At 45.6% G+C, this 16,818-nt stretch overlaps 1 protein-coding gene across 1 annotated transcript in view; it reads right to left on the bottom strand.

The window, feature by feature from the left end:
* Positions 1–13,185, bottom strand: part of LRRC8D (leucine rich repeat containing 8 family member D) — a 131,617-nt gene extending 118,432 nt beyond the window's left edge. The window contains exon 1 of the mRNA XM_018045729.1: positions 12,773–13,185. The gene's annotated coding sequence lies outside the window, so the exon portion shown is untranslated. The remainder of the gene's footprint in view (positions 1–12,772) is intronic.

The following is a 16,818-nucleotide window of genomic DNA, read 5'->3' as shown; positions in this document are numbered from 1 at the left end:
CCTTTAATGGAATAACCTTCAAAGGCAACGGAATGAAGTCCAAATTCCTCAGCAGGACACTCGAGGCCCTCTGTGATGTGTCCCAAACTACTTTTCTGCTTCCTTGGCCCCCACACCCCTCACTCTGTCACTGCACCGTTCCCCAAGCACGCCACATGCTTCTTTTATGTCTTTGGCACTCACTGCCCTAATGCTCCCTCAGCTCGCCCACCTTTCCCTACCAGTCACCATCTTCCTCATCGTTCAAGTCTGGGCTGCTCAAGCTATTTTTCTCCCTGTGAAACCTTTTCTGATCTTTCCAGCCAAAATCAGTCTCCCCTTCCTCTGAGCAAATGTCCCCAAAATGAGCTCGTGCAGAACTGACAGCATCTACTGCGTGCTGCGCTGACACTCAACTGCCTGTGGGCTGGTCTCCCCCAGAGAGCAGGGCCCCGGATCTCACTCGCGTTTCATGCTATGGCTGAGAGTCAGACAGCTTCAAAGTTTACTTTCTCAGTTACTCACAAGCACTGTAACCCTTGGTAGGTTATTGAAACACTATGAGCCTCAACCTTATGATCTTTGAAATGGGACCTACAAAGAAGGAGCCCTACCTTCATGACTGATTTGAGCATAAAGCAGGAAATGTGTTCAGCCCAATGCAGACCACAAAAAATGTACCAAGATGATAGCTGTTAGTATTCTCTATCAACTTTTGTTTCCCTCCCTACTAGAACACATCACAGACACATCACAGAAGAGCTCCAAAAGCATGTGCTTCCACTCAAAAATAAATAAATAAAAAGAATTTGTTTTCAAAGTGATAAAGAGTGATTTCTTAAAATTCCTTAAAGCCCTTTCTCCTTGCCCAATTTTGTTCTGTTATGAAGGGCATTTCATAATATTTCTATTGAGAAGTCATCTCTTAATCTCCTTTCTTTCCTTCAAAAATCAATGTACAAAATTCTAACGAACAAGCCCTGTCTGTCCCTCCTACTCCAGCTTGGCTTTCTGCTTTGAACTACAGTAACTGCCTGCAGCCACAGTGTCGCTGCCCAGAGAAATGCCTGCTTCACCCTCACAACAAACAGCACTTTGTAGGCAAACTGGAGGCGAGCCCAAAGTAGGAGGGGGGAAAACCAAGGCAAAGGAGTTTGGGCCAGAAACTGAGTCGACACCCACATTATCGTCACTCTGGACACAGGTAAGGCGGGAACAGGAAAGGAGAGAAGCTCAGATCAACGCCAACCTTCCCAATAACTCCCAGGCATCCAGCTCATCACCACCCACCCATGAGAGAGACTCCGAGACACAAAGAACACACTGGTTCCCAAGTGCCCAACACACACAGCCACTGCTGTCGGTAAAATACCATCACGTGTAGTATGCAGCTTACCCCACACAATCAATCCTGTTGCTGATATCAACCGCTCCACCAGTTACTGGGGATGAAACCCAAGTCCCAAGAAGTCCAGTCAGTAGAGAAGCGTGACAGGACCAATACTCAAGTCCTCTAAGCTCCAAACCCTTGGCCCTTCCCACTGTCCTTTATGAAGTGTGAAAAACAATTTTTAAAACATTCTCAGAAGCTCACCAAATCCCTAAGTTGTAAAGGTAAGGTAGTTTTTGTCCTCTTAAAAACAATTCTGGTGCAAAGAGTGAGGACTGTCACAGCAAGGAGGCCCCACCTGCAGCCCTTAGAGGGATCAATCCAGTGTCTCAGGACAGTGCTCCAGGAAGACCCTTTAGTTTTTGTGCCGAGATGGAAAATGTCTCCTGACAATGCTGTTTGCTCACTTGGTGTGGTGATGAAGTGTTAGGGAAGGAGTATAATTTTTTTGCCTTTTGTTTTCATCAAACCCTGATCTTGATAAAGGTGAAGTGAGGGGGAAAGCAAAAGAAGATTCTAAGGCCTATTTGTGATCCTTGATGAGAGAAGAGTACTAGAGTGGGTAGCCTTTCCCTTCTCCAGGGGATCTTCCCAACTCAGGGATCGAACCCAGGTCTCCCACATTGCAGGTGGATTCTTTACCATCTGAGCCACCAGAAAAGCCCAAGAATACTGGAGTGGGTAGCCTATCCCTTCTCCAGATCTTCCCGACCCAGGGATCAAACCGGGGTCTCCTGCATTGCAGGCAGATTCTTTACCAGCTGAGCTACCAGGGAAGCCCACGAGAAGAGTACAAGAGGCTGTAATGCAGTCCTCAGACCATGAATGCCTGGGTTCCAATCACAGCTCTGTCACCTCCAGCTCTGAGGTCTTGAGTCCCTTGGCTGCTCCCAGAGATGGGAAAGCGCAGCCAGACGGGGAACTGGGCCTTGCTGTCCTCTGCTACAAAATGGGCTGTTGTGAGCAGTACATGAGCTAAAAACACATAAAGTGCTCCAACAGTGCCAGGCACGTGTAAGTACAAGGCAAGTGCTTCCTATTATTATTTCCAGAATAGATTAGTCTCCATGATTGTATTCTTTTTTTAAGTGTGTTTCAGAAGGTTAAAGATTTCTTAGACAAGTTGTTAATCCATAATGCCCCAAAACAGCACAAAGATTTATGCACAAGTTTCACTTCCTGACAGGATCCTCCAGGATTTCCATCTGTGGACTAGAGTCCCTGGAAGAACAAACAGTGGAATCTGAAGAATTTTCCTTCTTTCCAGCAACAGTGCAAGTACATCTGCACCCATTTTCTCAACACTACAAACGGGCTTCCACACTGAGGAAAAAAAAGACACTTATAGCATTAAGCTAACTAACACGGGAAAATTTTAAAGTTCACTTTATATGTGAAAGCTACCAAAGTGTTAAAAATTTAAAGTTATACCAGTTGAGAAAGACATGGTCCAGATCACTTTGGAATGACAATCCTAAGGACTGGGATAAAACCTGATGAACCAAAAGATTATCTTCCCCATAAAATACTGGAATTCCAAGAACAATGGGCTATCCCTGGGATGATTGAGAGAAAAAATGATTTTAAAAATCCCCTCTCAGGCTAAGTCTAGACTCAGCTAGACACAGAGCTCTGCTAAAAATCACCTCTCTTCTCTTTCAGAGAGGGCGTTATGTACAACAGATTAAACAATGGAAGGATTTTTCCCCAAAAGAGCTGATAAAACTAAAGACAGCAGCATTAGGAGGAAGGGTCACAACACTGGTCTGGGGTTGTGTCCTGCCCAGGGGAAGAGAGGCTAAAACTCAGCCCTCACTGGTCTCCAAGCAGCGTGACTTGTGGAGCAGACGTGGCCCCCGCTGCCACTAACTTCACAAGGAAGGGTTGTGGGGGCAGTGTCAAGCGGTGCCAAGCGCACCAACTCCCCACGAGCAAAGCAAGCTGGTGTCCAGAGCCATCCGGGAGCTGGAGGCCATCGCGCATACCCCTCAAACAATGCTGTGCTCTGGAGAGGGGCAGCGAAGAGTCTTGGCTTGTCAATGGAAACATTTTCAATTTTCCTGGTTTACTTGATGATGGCAGCTGTTCTATATCCCCCTTCCTTTCCTCACTTGATATTCTCCTTTCATTTACACTCCAATTCTCCTTCTGCAGAAACCACAAGTTGACGTGCACACTAGGGATGGCAAGACAATAGCCCCCGCCTACCCACAGAGGTTCCGCACTACTTCTAAATGTGTATCAGACCACAATTTTCCCTTCTCAGGTAAGGACTCCTCTTTTTCGTTTCTCTCTTATTAACCCCCAAATCAATTTTAAGATATAAAGAAATCTTCCTCTTCTCTTCTGGGATAGGTGATCTTTCTTCACCTCCAGCGGCTCTTACCCTGTGCTCTGTATTTCTGGGGCCGCTTGCCTCCCACAGCCGTATCTCCTACCTGCTTTGCTCCCGTACTCTACATATTTCTCCCTCAATCATTACTCCTTAGGAAGGAAAACCCCGTCAAATACATCTACTCTGGACATAATAATTCAAATTTAAAGAGCAGAAATTATTACATTGACAAGTATGGGGATTTTGGTTTGCTTTGTTCTGCTTTCTGTGTGTATGTGGCGGGGGCAGGGGGGTGTTATACAAAACAATGACATCAAGTTTTCATTTGTTTCAACTTTTTAAAAGTGTATTATGCTTTTTGTTGAATGCTCTACTTCCATGTACCCGGCCACTAAAGAGCTATCTAAGGGCCTAAAATCACAGGCTCTATCCAACCCACAAAGCTATTTTATTGGGTCTGCAGGAAGTTCTTTTTCAAATGTTGAGCTTAGCCAATCTTTCAAAATCAGGAGATTTTTAAGTAATCCAGATTTCTGGCTTACAGTGAAGATCTGTCAAGACTGGCCCACATTCCCATATGGCAACAGTTGGCTGCTGAATAGACTGGCTGAACAGGACCCCCCTTTACAGGACATGCATTTTCTGGTTCAATCCAGGCCTGCCCCCCACTCCCCCACCCCCATCACTCTTCCCTAAGGTGAGTACCAGGTGCTATAAGTCACCTCACATGAGGCCCACTTCAGGCAGTGTTTGGTATATGCCTAAGACCATAGCTAATATCCAACTCCAACTCTCTCTCTGGTTAGTGCAGCACTTACAGGGGTAATCAGAAAGTTTCTCCTTGGTACAGAATTTTCCAGATACAATTCATAAGGAAAAGAACTCACAACTAAGTAAAAAGGAAAATGTCCCAAAGTAAAGAAATATTTGAAAAGCACTAAGTTAAAGAGAAAGCTGTATGTGTGGTGTGTGCATGTAGGAAGAGGATTCGTTGCATAAGCTGCGTAACACTACAGACCATTTTACAATTTATACTTTATTATTGGCTAAACATTAATATGAAAAATAAAACCATTAAAGTGGAAACTGAGTGAATTCACTCCACTGAAATGACTATACTTGAACATAATAAATCTATGAATGAAACAGACTATATATATCTCTCACATAAATATATGGATATTTATTGATTCATTATTAACTCAGAGAATATGGGTATGATTGTCTTTAATTGCATATACTTGTGATAGCATTTATTCAGCAAACATTTGCACAAAACACCTTCCAAACAGTAGCTACATCCTTTTATGTTAATGTACAGTAGTGTTGTAGAGTCAGATCTAATTAGGAGGAGGGCACTTAGTGTGTGCTATTACAAGTGCATTCTATTACCAATATTGATGATAAAAGAGAACAGGGCTAGAGAAAGCACCAAAACAAGTGATTTTAAATTACCCTCTCCATTCCAGGCTCAACTTTCGTTCAAGTGATTTTACTGACAGGCTGGTATTTCTAAAACCACTGTGTTGATGAGAGCTCTGGCCTGCAGAGCAGGGTAGCCCACAGCTCCCCTCTTCTCAGCTGTGTGCCCACGCTTCAGATATGGTCCATAAACAAGGAGCAGGAACCAGACGAGCTGTAAGGTCTCTTTACGACTCAAAATCAGATTCTCTTTTTTAACAGAAACATTAATAGTATTATAAAATGAAGAAAAACGAACCTAAGAGAAATGAGAGGAACGCTGTGCGTAAGAGAATGAGCTTGGAAATAAAGACTAGTTTCAAATTCCACTTCCTTGTGATTTTTTTTTTTTTTTTTTGGAAAATCACATAACCTCTCAGGCCTCAGTTACCTCATCTCTAACGTGGAAACAAGTCCATCTTCCACTCAGGACTGTTTTGCAAATTAAATGAGAATGCATGTAAATTCCAGGGCATGGGTTTGGAATTATCAGTAAATGCCTAATAAATACTGGTTGTTATTACCTATGAGTATTCCATAAACTGTCCAATTACTTCTTGACCTAAGTTTAAAAAACTAGTTATAGATGATAATAAAATGATCTTAAAAGCTTATTAAGTAGGGTATTATTGCAAGAATCACGGGGGTCATTTTTGAAAGAATTTGAATATCCAAACATTTCTTAGAACTGGATTGGGAACAACCTGTAAAGAGAATGTGACTGATGGTACTTCACACCCAATGTGAAGGGCATGAATCTGTCTGGTCTTCGTTGAGTGAGCTCGGCAGAGGCAGCTTCCTGGAGGCTGACACCCTTGAGGGAAGGGCTGTCTTACACTTCTTCCTCCTCCCAGATTTGTAGACTTCACCGCAGTCTTGGTGATCTGTTGATGCTGAGATTTAGCAATGGGATTTATGAGTTGCTGTGGAACTGTAGTCTTCTCTGGCAAAGTTCCTAACTCTTACCAGCAAGCACAGAAGGAAAGTAAAAAAGCTTTTTAAGAAAAGAAATGTTTACGATAGAACTGAACATCAGTACGTGTGCTCTCTTCCCAACAGCAGGTGTCAAGAGGAGGAGATGGACATCTCAAACATCTCAGGAAGGCAGTAATTCCCAGACTTTTGATATCACAGACTAGTAAAATTTCAAAAGAATACTGTCATAAAATTGCCAGATTTTAGAAGAAATAATACCAAAGACAAACCATCACCAGTCTTTCATAACATATCAAAGTAAGCAAGATATCCCAACCAAGATTTTTTTAAAAATCCTTTCAACCGAATAAACTTAGCACTAAAATTAAAACTGAAAAGCCTGCTGCACTGTCTTTATTCTTATTTTTCCACAGGCAGGTGTAACTGTCACTATGCATTCAGGATGGACCACAGGATGGTCCCCTCATGCCATCGATGTCCAGGATACAGTATCTCATGCAGCACCAAGGGCCACACAGTGGACCATCTGCTGTCTTGGTCATCATCTTCCAAGGACACAAATGTATCCTTAAAGCTCCTTGTTTGTCTTAAATACCAAGTGTGTGCTTGTCAGCCACTAATGTCTCAAAGCTTCTCTAAGGTGTCAATACCCACCCTTTCTGTACAACTATGCAAGACGGTGGCTCTCAGTCTTGGCTACACACCAGAATCACTTTGGAGTGATTTGGAGTATGTCAATGGTATAGTGTCACACTTAGCAGATTTCACATATCTTCAACGAAAAGACATTAGGAAATCACCATTCTTGGATGTCTTTTGAAGCAGATAGGACAGAAATCCTAGGTAACTTAATGCCAGGTTATGCAAATGAAACTTCACTCCCAGAGACTCTGACCCAAAAGATGTGGGGAAAGATCTGGGCTCATTTAACTTTAAAACATTTCCCAGACTGATTCTGATGCCAGCCAGGGCTAAGCAAAACTTTTTACATTATTTCCTGAATTTATGTCTTGTAAGGCTTTAAGGAATGCACCTCTTCATGTACTCCTTCAGGCGTCAAATATCAACGCAGGGCCTGCTGTGTGTTGGGCGGTGGGGGGGGAGGCACCAGGAAATCAGTGGTGCACAAGACAGATAAATCTCTGCCTTCAGCACACTGACAGCACCGGAGCAGGCAGACTAGGAAGCCGGCGACTGAAACAGAAGTACACGGGACGAGGGGGAACAATCCAAGTTTCCTCTGTCCCTCTCCTAGCAGTTTCATGGGCGTCAGAATCATCTCCTCCTGGCTGTCTTCGGTCTTCTTTCCAGATACTAGAAACTATATTTTTATCAGAAAAACAGATGCGCAAGGCTCTGTCCTCTTGGAGCTTACATTCTGGCAGGACTGTCTACTCTTTCTAGGTACATTACATTGGTCATTCCAGCTCTGCTGTCTCACCTAAAGTCAGAGGCCCATGCTTTGAACAAAGCACAGTAGAACCTCAATTATGACTATGCTTTCTGTTTTGTTGCCAAAATCTTTTTGATGAAGCTTAGCATTTCCTGTTCTTTTTAATCTGCAACAAGTTGGGAAAACACTGTAAAAATATTTTTGAAGCCCTTTCCTGGATCTTCCCACCAAAAACCATCTTATGACAACTCTGTAATTCCCCCCTTAATACCTGACCTCATATTTGCCCACAAAGAAACACACCTGCAAATCTCCTGATGACTAACATATCCTGGTGCAGTTTCCTGGAATAAATCCCCGTTGGTTAGCTATTTCATAATTCAGAAGAGCACACTGTCATCTGTAAACCAAGAAATTCCGCTGTGTATTCCTTCTTTTGGATCAATTATGTAAATAAGTCCTAAGGGACCCCACTGTTTACTCACCTCCAAGGAGAGTAATCTTTATCCTTAGCCTGTATCTGTGGTCTTTCATACAGGTAGATTCTAATGCCTGCTCCAAGACTACGTGTAGGCTGCCACTAACCACACCACCTCCTTAGGCCTCAATTTCCTCTTGTACCAAATTCAAGCGCTGATCATTCCCATCTATTAAAAATTCTCTCCTTCTACTCAAAAATGATACACTGCACACTTAATTCCAAGGTGACTTCAACTTTGATACAGCCTTTGAAAGTGTAAAAGGACAATTTCTAAGGATTTTCAAAGATGTCCCCACTCAAGAAATCTCTTAAATTCACAAAACACTAGTTCTTACAGGAACAGTTTCATCTCCAGAGAATACAGACAGGTTTCCCACGTGGGCCACGCACAGAAGTGAGAGCAAGCAGACTGCACCATCTGGATAGACACGATGCCTGCAATGGACTGGGCACAATGGACATTCCTAACGAAAGAGGTTACACGTGTTGGCTACAAGATCTGGAATTTTGTTCTAGCACTCTCAACACTACTGGATGGTGACCACCTGAACCAAGTAATCTACTTAAATCTAGTGTGCTGGGCAGATGTAGAACATTTGGATAACCTGGCATTAGGTTACCTAGGATTTCTGTCCTATCTGCTTCAAAAGACATCCAAGAATGGTGATTTCCTAATGTCTTCTCGTTGAAGATATGTGAAATCTGCCAAGTGTGACGCTACACCACTGACATACTAAAGCTCAGTTCTAGGAGAAAGGCCTGTCTCTAAGACCCCACCTCTCTCTCCTTCCCCAAAACTAAATCTGTCACTAATTAAGTTATTTCAGGCATTCTAGCACAAAAAAAAAAAAAGAAGAAGAAGAAGAAGGAAAAAAAAAAAAAACTGAGCTTGAGTGGGAACAAACCTCATACATGGTTTTTGCCAATACCAGTTATTACCCTATTTACCTCTTCACAAATTTCAAAAGCAACTCTGATTTGGCAAGCTTCAGATTTGCAAAGAACATTAGCAATTCTCTTCCAGATGTCTAAATAGAATTACAAAGACCCCAGAGGATGAAGTACAGATTTCAGAAGCTTGCAACAGACTCAAATAATATCAAAAGGGCACTTCAGGTGCAAACATTAGCAACAACTGAACTCACTGTAGCTTGGTCACAAACACAAATTTCTCAGATGCCCTAAGCTCGGGGTTCATCAATCCCTGGAATTCCCCTCCACCACCCAGAACTCCCAGCTTTCAAATAGGACAAGCAGCGCCAAACAAAGTACTGGGTTTCATGAAGTATTAATATTAAGTGACTACAAAGCTTTTGGCAGAGTCATCCTCCACTCCTCTCTCATATGATTAGAAGGCAGAATTAAGATTTTAAAATCTCAAAAGACTTGAAGACTGGACCAAAATAAATAGGACAGTACTGAACAGGGACAAAAACAAAACAATAAACACCCACTCAGCTTCTCTCTCTCTCTCTCTCACACACACACACACACACACACACACACACACACACTTGCACAATGAACACAGGATGCAACAGCTAATATGACAAATACCTGGAGTTCTGACTGTCCAGACCCTAAACATGAGTCTGTGCTGGGCCGTTTTGTAAGCTTAAGCTGCAAAAAGTAGATGTTTGTGCCTTGATCTCAGGAAACAGCTGTCCTACTATACTCTTTGTGGACCAGGTCAGGTCTCCATTACCATATTTAATTTCAGTCACCATAACTCTCCATAAAAGATGCTGACAAACTCAGGAGGCAGAAACCATGTCCCATGTAGAACTGTGAAAAGAATTAGGACTATTTTGCTTTGAGAAAAGTTAATCAGCTGGAGTGGCAAGAAGGAAACATTATTCTGTCTTTACGCCTTCGCAGGACTGTCTGAGGAGGTAGGTCATTCCAGAGGAATGGAATCAACAGAACAAAGTTTCAGGGAGGCAGTCATCAGCTAATGAGCATAGACACAGTCCAAAGGTATGATGGCATGTCATTGTAAGTAGAGAGGTCCCTGTATCTGGGGGTGTTTAAACAGATGCTGCCTCACAAGTGTGAGAGTTTACTAAAGAAGTTGGACCAAGACTTCTCTAAAATGCCTAGTCTAATTCTGTGACTTCCCCATCTGCCAGGATCTCTCAAAAATGCCTTTTTCTCTGATTAGAATTTGCCCAGATTCTAATCCCTTCAGGCCTGAGTGTAGCAGAAGTCCCCTCGACTGGCTTCCCAACTCACGGTCCTTCCTCACCTTTCAAAACCACCTTCCTCCGAGGCCTGTTCTGAGATGTAACCTCACAGTGGCTTCTACCTTCCCTATCTAGGCAGAGTTTCTCAACTTTGGCACTACTGACGTTTTGGACGGGATTGTTCTTTGTAGTGGGGAACATCCTGCACACTGTAGGATGTTTAGCAAGATTCAGGGTCTCTGCTCACTAGCTGTCAGCAATGCCTGCCTCCTAGCTAGGACAAGCAAAAATACAACTGTGTCCGGATTTCCCAAATATCTGCTGGGAGGCAAAGTAACCCCCTGTTGAGAACCACGCTTCTTGAAGCAAATAACACCACTGACTTGTGGTTCAAGTCTTCCACTAACTACATCCTCTCTACCTCCCTTCATCAGACATGGTCTCTGTCCCAGCCAGGCAAACCTATTTTTGACCCATGACACACCTCAAAGCTTCCCCTAACACATGTGCTCTCCCTCTTCCACAATACACAAACACTCCCAGCTGGCTCCAAACACCCTTTCCATCCCCGTATTCCTTGGCCTCCTAGACAAATGCAATCCCTTGCTTCTGGTAGTGGTCTCACATGGACTGTCTTACTTGCTTTCTATTAGTACAAGAATCCTCTCCTTCTTGACTAAGGCACCCCAACACCCACTCAAGTTCTCTGCTTCCTGCTGGTACTCAATAAATACTGGCTGGACTTTTCAGAATGTCAGTATCAGCCCCAATGATACATGAAAAACAGGTGAAATCCCTTACCAACTGCCATTTCAAGAACATATGTGATCAGGAGCACACGGGTTTGACAAAACTTTCATGCTTTCACAGTTAGTGCCAATTTAATACCTACAGTACTGAGACTGAATCAAGTCTGACTTCCAAAATACAGCTATCAAAATAATTTTACTATTGGGACATTAAAAACACGGCAAACTTTTTAAAAATCAAAAAAAGTTCTGAACAAGGTAAAAACTAGGGGGGAAGGTCAAGTTTTGACCAAGTTTTTAAAATTCTGTAAACCTTGGCCGAAAGAGAAAGATAGGAATATGGCTCAATACTCTAACGGTTGCATCATACACCACTCCACAGGATCATTAAGAGAATGGGGGACTGGGTCATGTAAGGACAGCTTCCTCTCCAACTTTCTAATGTGTCAGGTTTTAATCAACAAAGTACACACTCAGACGCCCTCAATAGAAATGAGACAAATCTAAGATAAAATGTTCAAATATATAAATAAACCATGCCAATTCAAGATTTTGGATTGCTTTTTTCCCAGCTCCATGGATTACCTAATCATTTCATGGGCAGCTCCGTTACTAACCGACAGAGACCAAAGACTTTGTCGGCACCTTATTCTACCTGATTTTATCTCTGGATCCTTCCTATCTTGTTCTTGTATTCTAACAGGGTTTTAGTCAGTGGGTGTAGAAGACAGGAAAAGAGGATTCTCACCCTGCACTAGCTGATGGGAGGTGTCTGGTCAGTCTTAACGAGATGTAAAAATAAATGCTGCCTGAAGACCCCATTTATTGGGTATGGTGAGAGTTCTTCCCACAGGTCTGTACCATGAAGAGGCCCCAGAGCCCAGGAGGGGAAGGTCTGAATCACAGTCATTCTTGGCTCTTGGAAGCGCCCTTTGGTTGTTTATGCGGTAAACAGCCCTCCCCAGAACTGCAACCGGGAATTCCCTGGCTGCCCAGACTCTTCCGACCTCCAGCGCAGAACACGTAATAGGTGCTCAACAAACGCAGCCGGACTAGAATTTTATTAGCAAAGCTGCTAAAGAAAGTTTCCAGAAGTCAGCTCCCTCTTTACTCCTGAATCTCTTTCAAAATATGTCCTCAAAGCTTTCTTTGCCCAACAAGAAATATTTTTTTTCCTAAGTCAAGGAGAAGGAAAGGAGGAAGTCTGCGAAACAGAAGAAGTCCAAGGGGCTCAAGTTGGGCCCCATGGTCGGCTAGGGCTCCCCAGTATCTATTCGCCCTCCTTCTGCCCACCTCCTGAGTACTCCACCCCTCTCACCTTTGCACTTTTTCTTTCCTGAAATCCCACCTCCCCACCTCCTGACACAGACACCCCAACTTCGTATCCAAGTGGGGCCGCACACCCCACCTCTCCAGCAGGGACCTACCTCTCCTCCCCTCGACCTGGGGCAGCTCTTCTTTACTGCAGCTGGCTTTTTAAGAAACTAAAAAAACTCATCTCTTTATCCGTGAGGGATACCCCCAAATAAAGGGGGAGAGAAACAGGAAGGCCCCTATGAACCCTCCAGTCAGCGGAGGTGTGATTCTCTGAGCAGCCACCCCCAATCCTCCTCCTTTCCAAGCCCCTGGAAGGGATTCGCGCAGAAGTCCGGCTCCCAAGTGCCCACGCTTCCAAACAAGCTAGAAGCGGATTATACCGGTACCCAACCCGGAGATGGCCCGCGGCGGGCTGGGTGCACCTGCGGGCCCCCGGCTCCCTCCCCCTCGCGCTGGGGGCGGGGCGCGCCCTCACTTCCCAGCCCAGCCCACCCCGCGCGGGAAGGAGGCGGGAGGGGAGGCGTTTCTGGAGAAGTTGAAGGGCTCACCTTCTGGGCAGCGGGCCAGCGAGGCCAGACACCAAACACCCACCTCCGGGAAGAATCAGCGGAGCCGTAACCGGGTCTCCCCGCCCTTCCGATGGGGCGGAGGGAGGCGAGAGGAGGGAGCGCGCGTGGCGGGGAGCCGGAGAGAGGCGGTCGCAGGCCGGCACGGTCCTCTCACGGGGCCCACCCCGCGGCCCCGGCGCCCGCCGCTCAAATTGCCGAAAGCGGAACGATCTTCGGGGACCGAGGCTAGCGCTCGGCCAGGCCCGCTTGCCGCCCGCGTCCCCCAGCCCGCGAGGTCCCAGCCACAGCCTCCGCTCGGGCCGCGGCGCCGCGGGGCAGGTCGCCGGCGCCGGGGTGGCGCGTGTCGGCTGCGGCGCGGCTCCACTGGCACAATCCCCGGCCCCTGCCCGGGAGAGGCGCGCACCAACCTTGGGGGGCAGCCCGGGCAGCTTTGGCCGCCTAGCCCCGGCTTAGGCGGAGGCGGGAGGTGGCGGCATCACCTGCGGCGTGCGGCTACTGCTGCTCCCGGACGCGCCGGGGCGGCGGAGGCGCGCGGCGCCCTGCACCCTGCTCCCGCGGCCCCGCCCGCGGCTGCCACCTCGAAGCGCGGCGGAGGAGCCGGGGCACCACGGGCGGCGGCAGCGGCGGCGACGGGAGCAGCAGCACATGACTCTGTAACGGGGGGAATTAGACAAAGCGTAACATGGACTCCGGGCCCGTGCAGGCGCTGCAGCTTCGGGACCAACCGCAGCCGGCGAGCGCCGCCACTGGCTCGGCCGCAGCCAATGGGGGCGGGCCCGGGCCTCCATGTGATGGCGAGCTCTCTTCCCCCGCGGCTCTCCGGTGCCTGCCGGGGGTCGGGGCGCTTCCGCCGCCGTGCGGGCTGACTGGAGGGGAGGGGCGGCGAGTTCGGTGGCCGGGGGTCGGGCACTGGCGGCGGGAGGCGGCTGCACCGCGCGCAGGTGCACCCGGCGGGGTCGGGGCGGCTGCCGGAGCTCGCCGTCCCCACAGCTGCTCATCAGTGAGATGCCCACCTGGGCCGGGCACGATGCCCGGCGGCCAGTGTCGCCAGGCTGGCGAGAGTCTATCTCAGGAACCTTCACCCTTCCTGGGGCTATCCTGTCAACTGGAACTCTGATAGTAGGACGGGTGTGGGGCTGGGGTATGCCATGAAATGGTAGGGGGAAATTTGCCGAAAAGTCATTTCAGCGGCTTCCAACTGTACTTACCTGGGATATAGGGCACACACAACTTTATCTTGGCGCGAATAGCTTCCCTAATTTGTTCTGTCTCTGCTATTAAAGATGCAAGAGAGAGTCACTTATTGTTTTTATCTGAATCTGCTCTCCCCGATTCCCCCGACCCCATTCTTTTTTGCCAAAGATGTCTTGCATCTGAAGCAGGCAGATGAAAAGTTTGTCCTCCGCTAAACCGTGTTTCCCAACCTGATAGTTTTCCCTCTTGTTTTTGTTGCAAGATCAAAGTATATTTGAAGTCTTTTTCATGGGTGGGGAGAAGCAGGAATCAAGAAATAACGTCACGAGGGATGTTTGGAAGTGTTGGTTTTTAACATGGCAGATGGTTCCAGCCCAGTATCATAATATCTCCTTTTATCTGAAGCTACCTGTTTCCATGAATAATGAGTCTATGTGCTCAGTCGTGTTTGACTCTGTGCACCACAATGGACTGTAGCCCACCAGGCTCCTCTGTCTATGGACTTCTACAGGCAAGAATACTAGAGTGGATTGCTATTTCCTTCTCCAGGGGATCTTCCTGACCCAGGGATCACACCTGTGTCTCCCACATTGCAGGCAGATTCTTAATCTCATCTCTTCTACCAAGATGTCTCCATGTCAGTGAATGTTCAATCAACGTTTCCTAAGCATCTAAACGTTCTTCATGAGCATGTTGCAAAAATGTTACAGGTACTCAGGAAGGTGGGAGTTCAGATACAGTGAGAAAGTAGAGATTCGTTTTCAGGGTTTCAGGGAAGTCTTCAGAGACAAGGGAGCAGAACTGACCCTCAGAGAGTGAACACCTGTTCCCCTGACCCTGGAAGTAAAGAAGAGCAGCTCTGAGGTTGAGTATGAGCAGAGCTCCAGCGCACACTCAAGGGACAGTCCTAGACTGCTTGCAGGATGACACTAGCCTTTGAGCCCTTCTCACCTCTTGCTCTCTCACTCTCCCTGTCCTGGCCTTGGTGCCAGTAGCCTGTCCTGTCCACACACTGAGCCAAGAAGGAGGTGTGTAGGCAGGAGCTGTGTGTCCCGTGATCTAATTACAGTACCAGATTCGCTGATCTGGGAGGTTGGTGCTGTTTTAAAACTGTTAACATCTAGTGGTGTGATATTTTGATGGAAAACACCTCACTACTATGATTAATTTGGAATGTTTTGCTGTTTGTAAAAACACTGTTCCACGTTTTGATCTTCCCTGAGTTTTAAAGTATGATTTTAGACTTCAGAGAACTGTGATTTCAAGAATGGGATAAATTGAGAAAGGAAAAAAGTAGTGCTCAAAAAACAAATGTAGAGAAACAGGCACGTATTCTCATAAATGTGAGTGTTAATTGAGTAAATCCATTTGGAGGACAATTTAGCAATTTTGGATGAAATTAATATGTGAGGGATTTTGTTTCACCTCGAGGGATTTCTACTTTGGCCATATGTGTGCAAAAATCATATATTACAGAAGCATTTACAAGCGTGTAGAAAGCTGTATGTACAGGTATATTTATTGCAGTATTGTTTATGACAAGAAACAGAGAAGAGTGTGTAAGTTTAATAACAAAATCCCAGTAGGGGAATGGTTAAGAAAATTTAACTTGTTTTATAAAAATTAGAGACCTATTTGTACTAAAATGAAAGAATGTCCAAAATCTATACATGAAAAAAGCAAGTTGCAGAACAATATGAAAAGTATGATACCATTTATAAGCATATTTAGTCAAAAATAGACATGTTATTAAATGTATGCTTAGGACAAATCTGGAAGCATATATAATAAGCAGTTAACAGTGGTTATCTCTGGATGTGAGATTATCAGGGTCATTGCTTTCTGTTACAAGTTTCTCTATGCTTGAATTGTTTTTATGTTGAGTACCTATTACTCTGTTAAGAAAATAATAAAAAAAATTAAAATTGCTAAGTCCTGTACCAATGACAAATAATGAAGAACACTCTGAGGATCTAGGAAGCAAAAATGTCAGCTTCCCCTAATCCCTAAGAAAAACAAACAAGTAGGAGGCAGCAAAGGAGGGTAACTAACTTGACTTTGGATTGCAAATGAAGAAATATGATAGAAGAGGCATCTGAGGCTGGTCAAGGCCTGTCAACAGGGATCAAGTGGGAGAAACACAATAAGGCCTCAAGGAAGTTCTAGTAAACAGAGACTTAACACTTACTGTCCTTTGTTGAGTTATGGTCACAAATTGGCAACTCTTTCAATACTTGTTAAATCTGTATCACACAGATCGTGACTACAGCCAACACAGTGCTTGTGATGGGCCAGGCTCTGCTCTGAGTACTGTACATATGTCTACTTTTAGTCCTTGCAGAAACCTTATGAGAGAAATACTATCCTCTTTTTTTTGTTTGGAAGGGGGACTTTCCAGGTGGCATTAGTGGTAAAGAACCTGCCTGTCAATACAGGTAGACATAAGAGATGTGGGTTCGATCCCTGGGTTGGGAAGATCCCCTGGAGGAGTGCACAGCAACCCACTTAAGTATTCTTGCCTGGAGAATCCCGTGAACAGTCCATAGGGTCGCACAGAGTCCAGCACAACTGAAGCGACTAAGCACGCATCCTCATTTCTTAAGAGAGGCCTGGAGGAGTTTATAAGCAGTGCAAGATCACACAGCCTTCAAGTGGCTTTACTAGATTTTTAAGCCCACCGGTCTGGCTCTAGAGATACAAACACAATACTGAAGACCTTGTAAGATAAAGGTATTTATATGTGTGCCTTATTCTACCAAGTGTTGTAATTCCAAGTTGATTTGTGTTTAGTAGCATTTGGAAAAGGAAATGGCAACCCACTCCAGTGTTCT

The sequence above is a fragment of the Capra hircus genome, chromosome 3 (assembly GCF_001704415.2).
Source record: "Capra hircus breed San Clemente chromosome 3, ASM170441v1, whole genome shotgun sequence".
NCBI lineage: Eukaryota > Metazoa > Chordata > Mammalia > Artiodactyla > Bovidae > Capra > Capra hircus.
The sequence above is the reverse complement of the archived record's forward strand: the minus strand, read 5'-3'. Positions and strand labels throughout refer to the sequence as shown.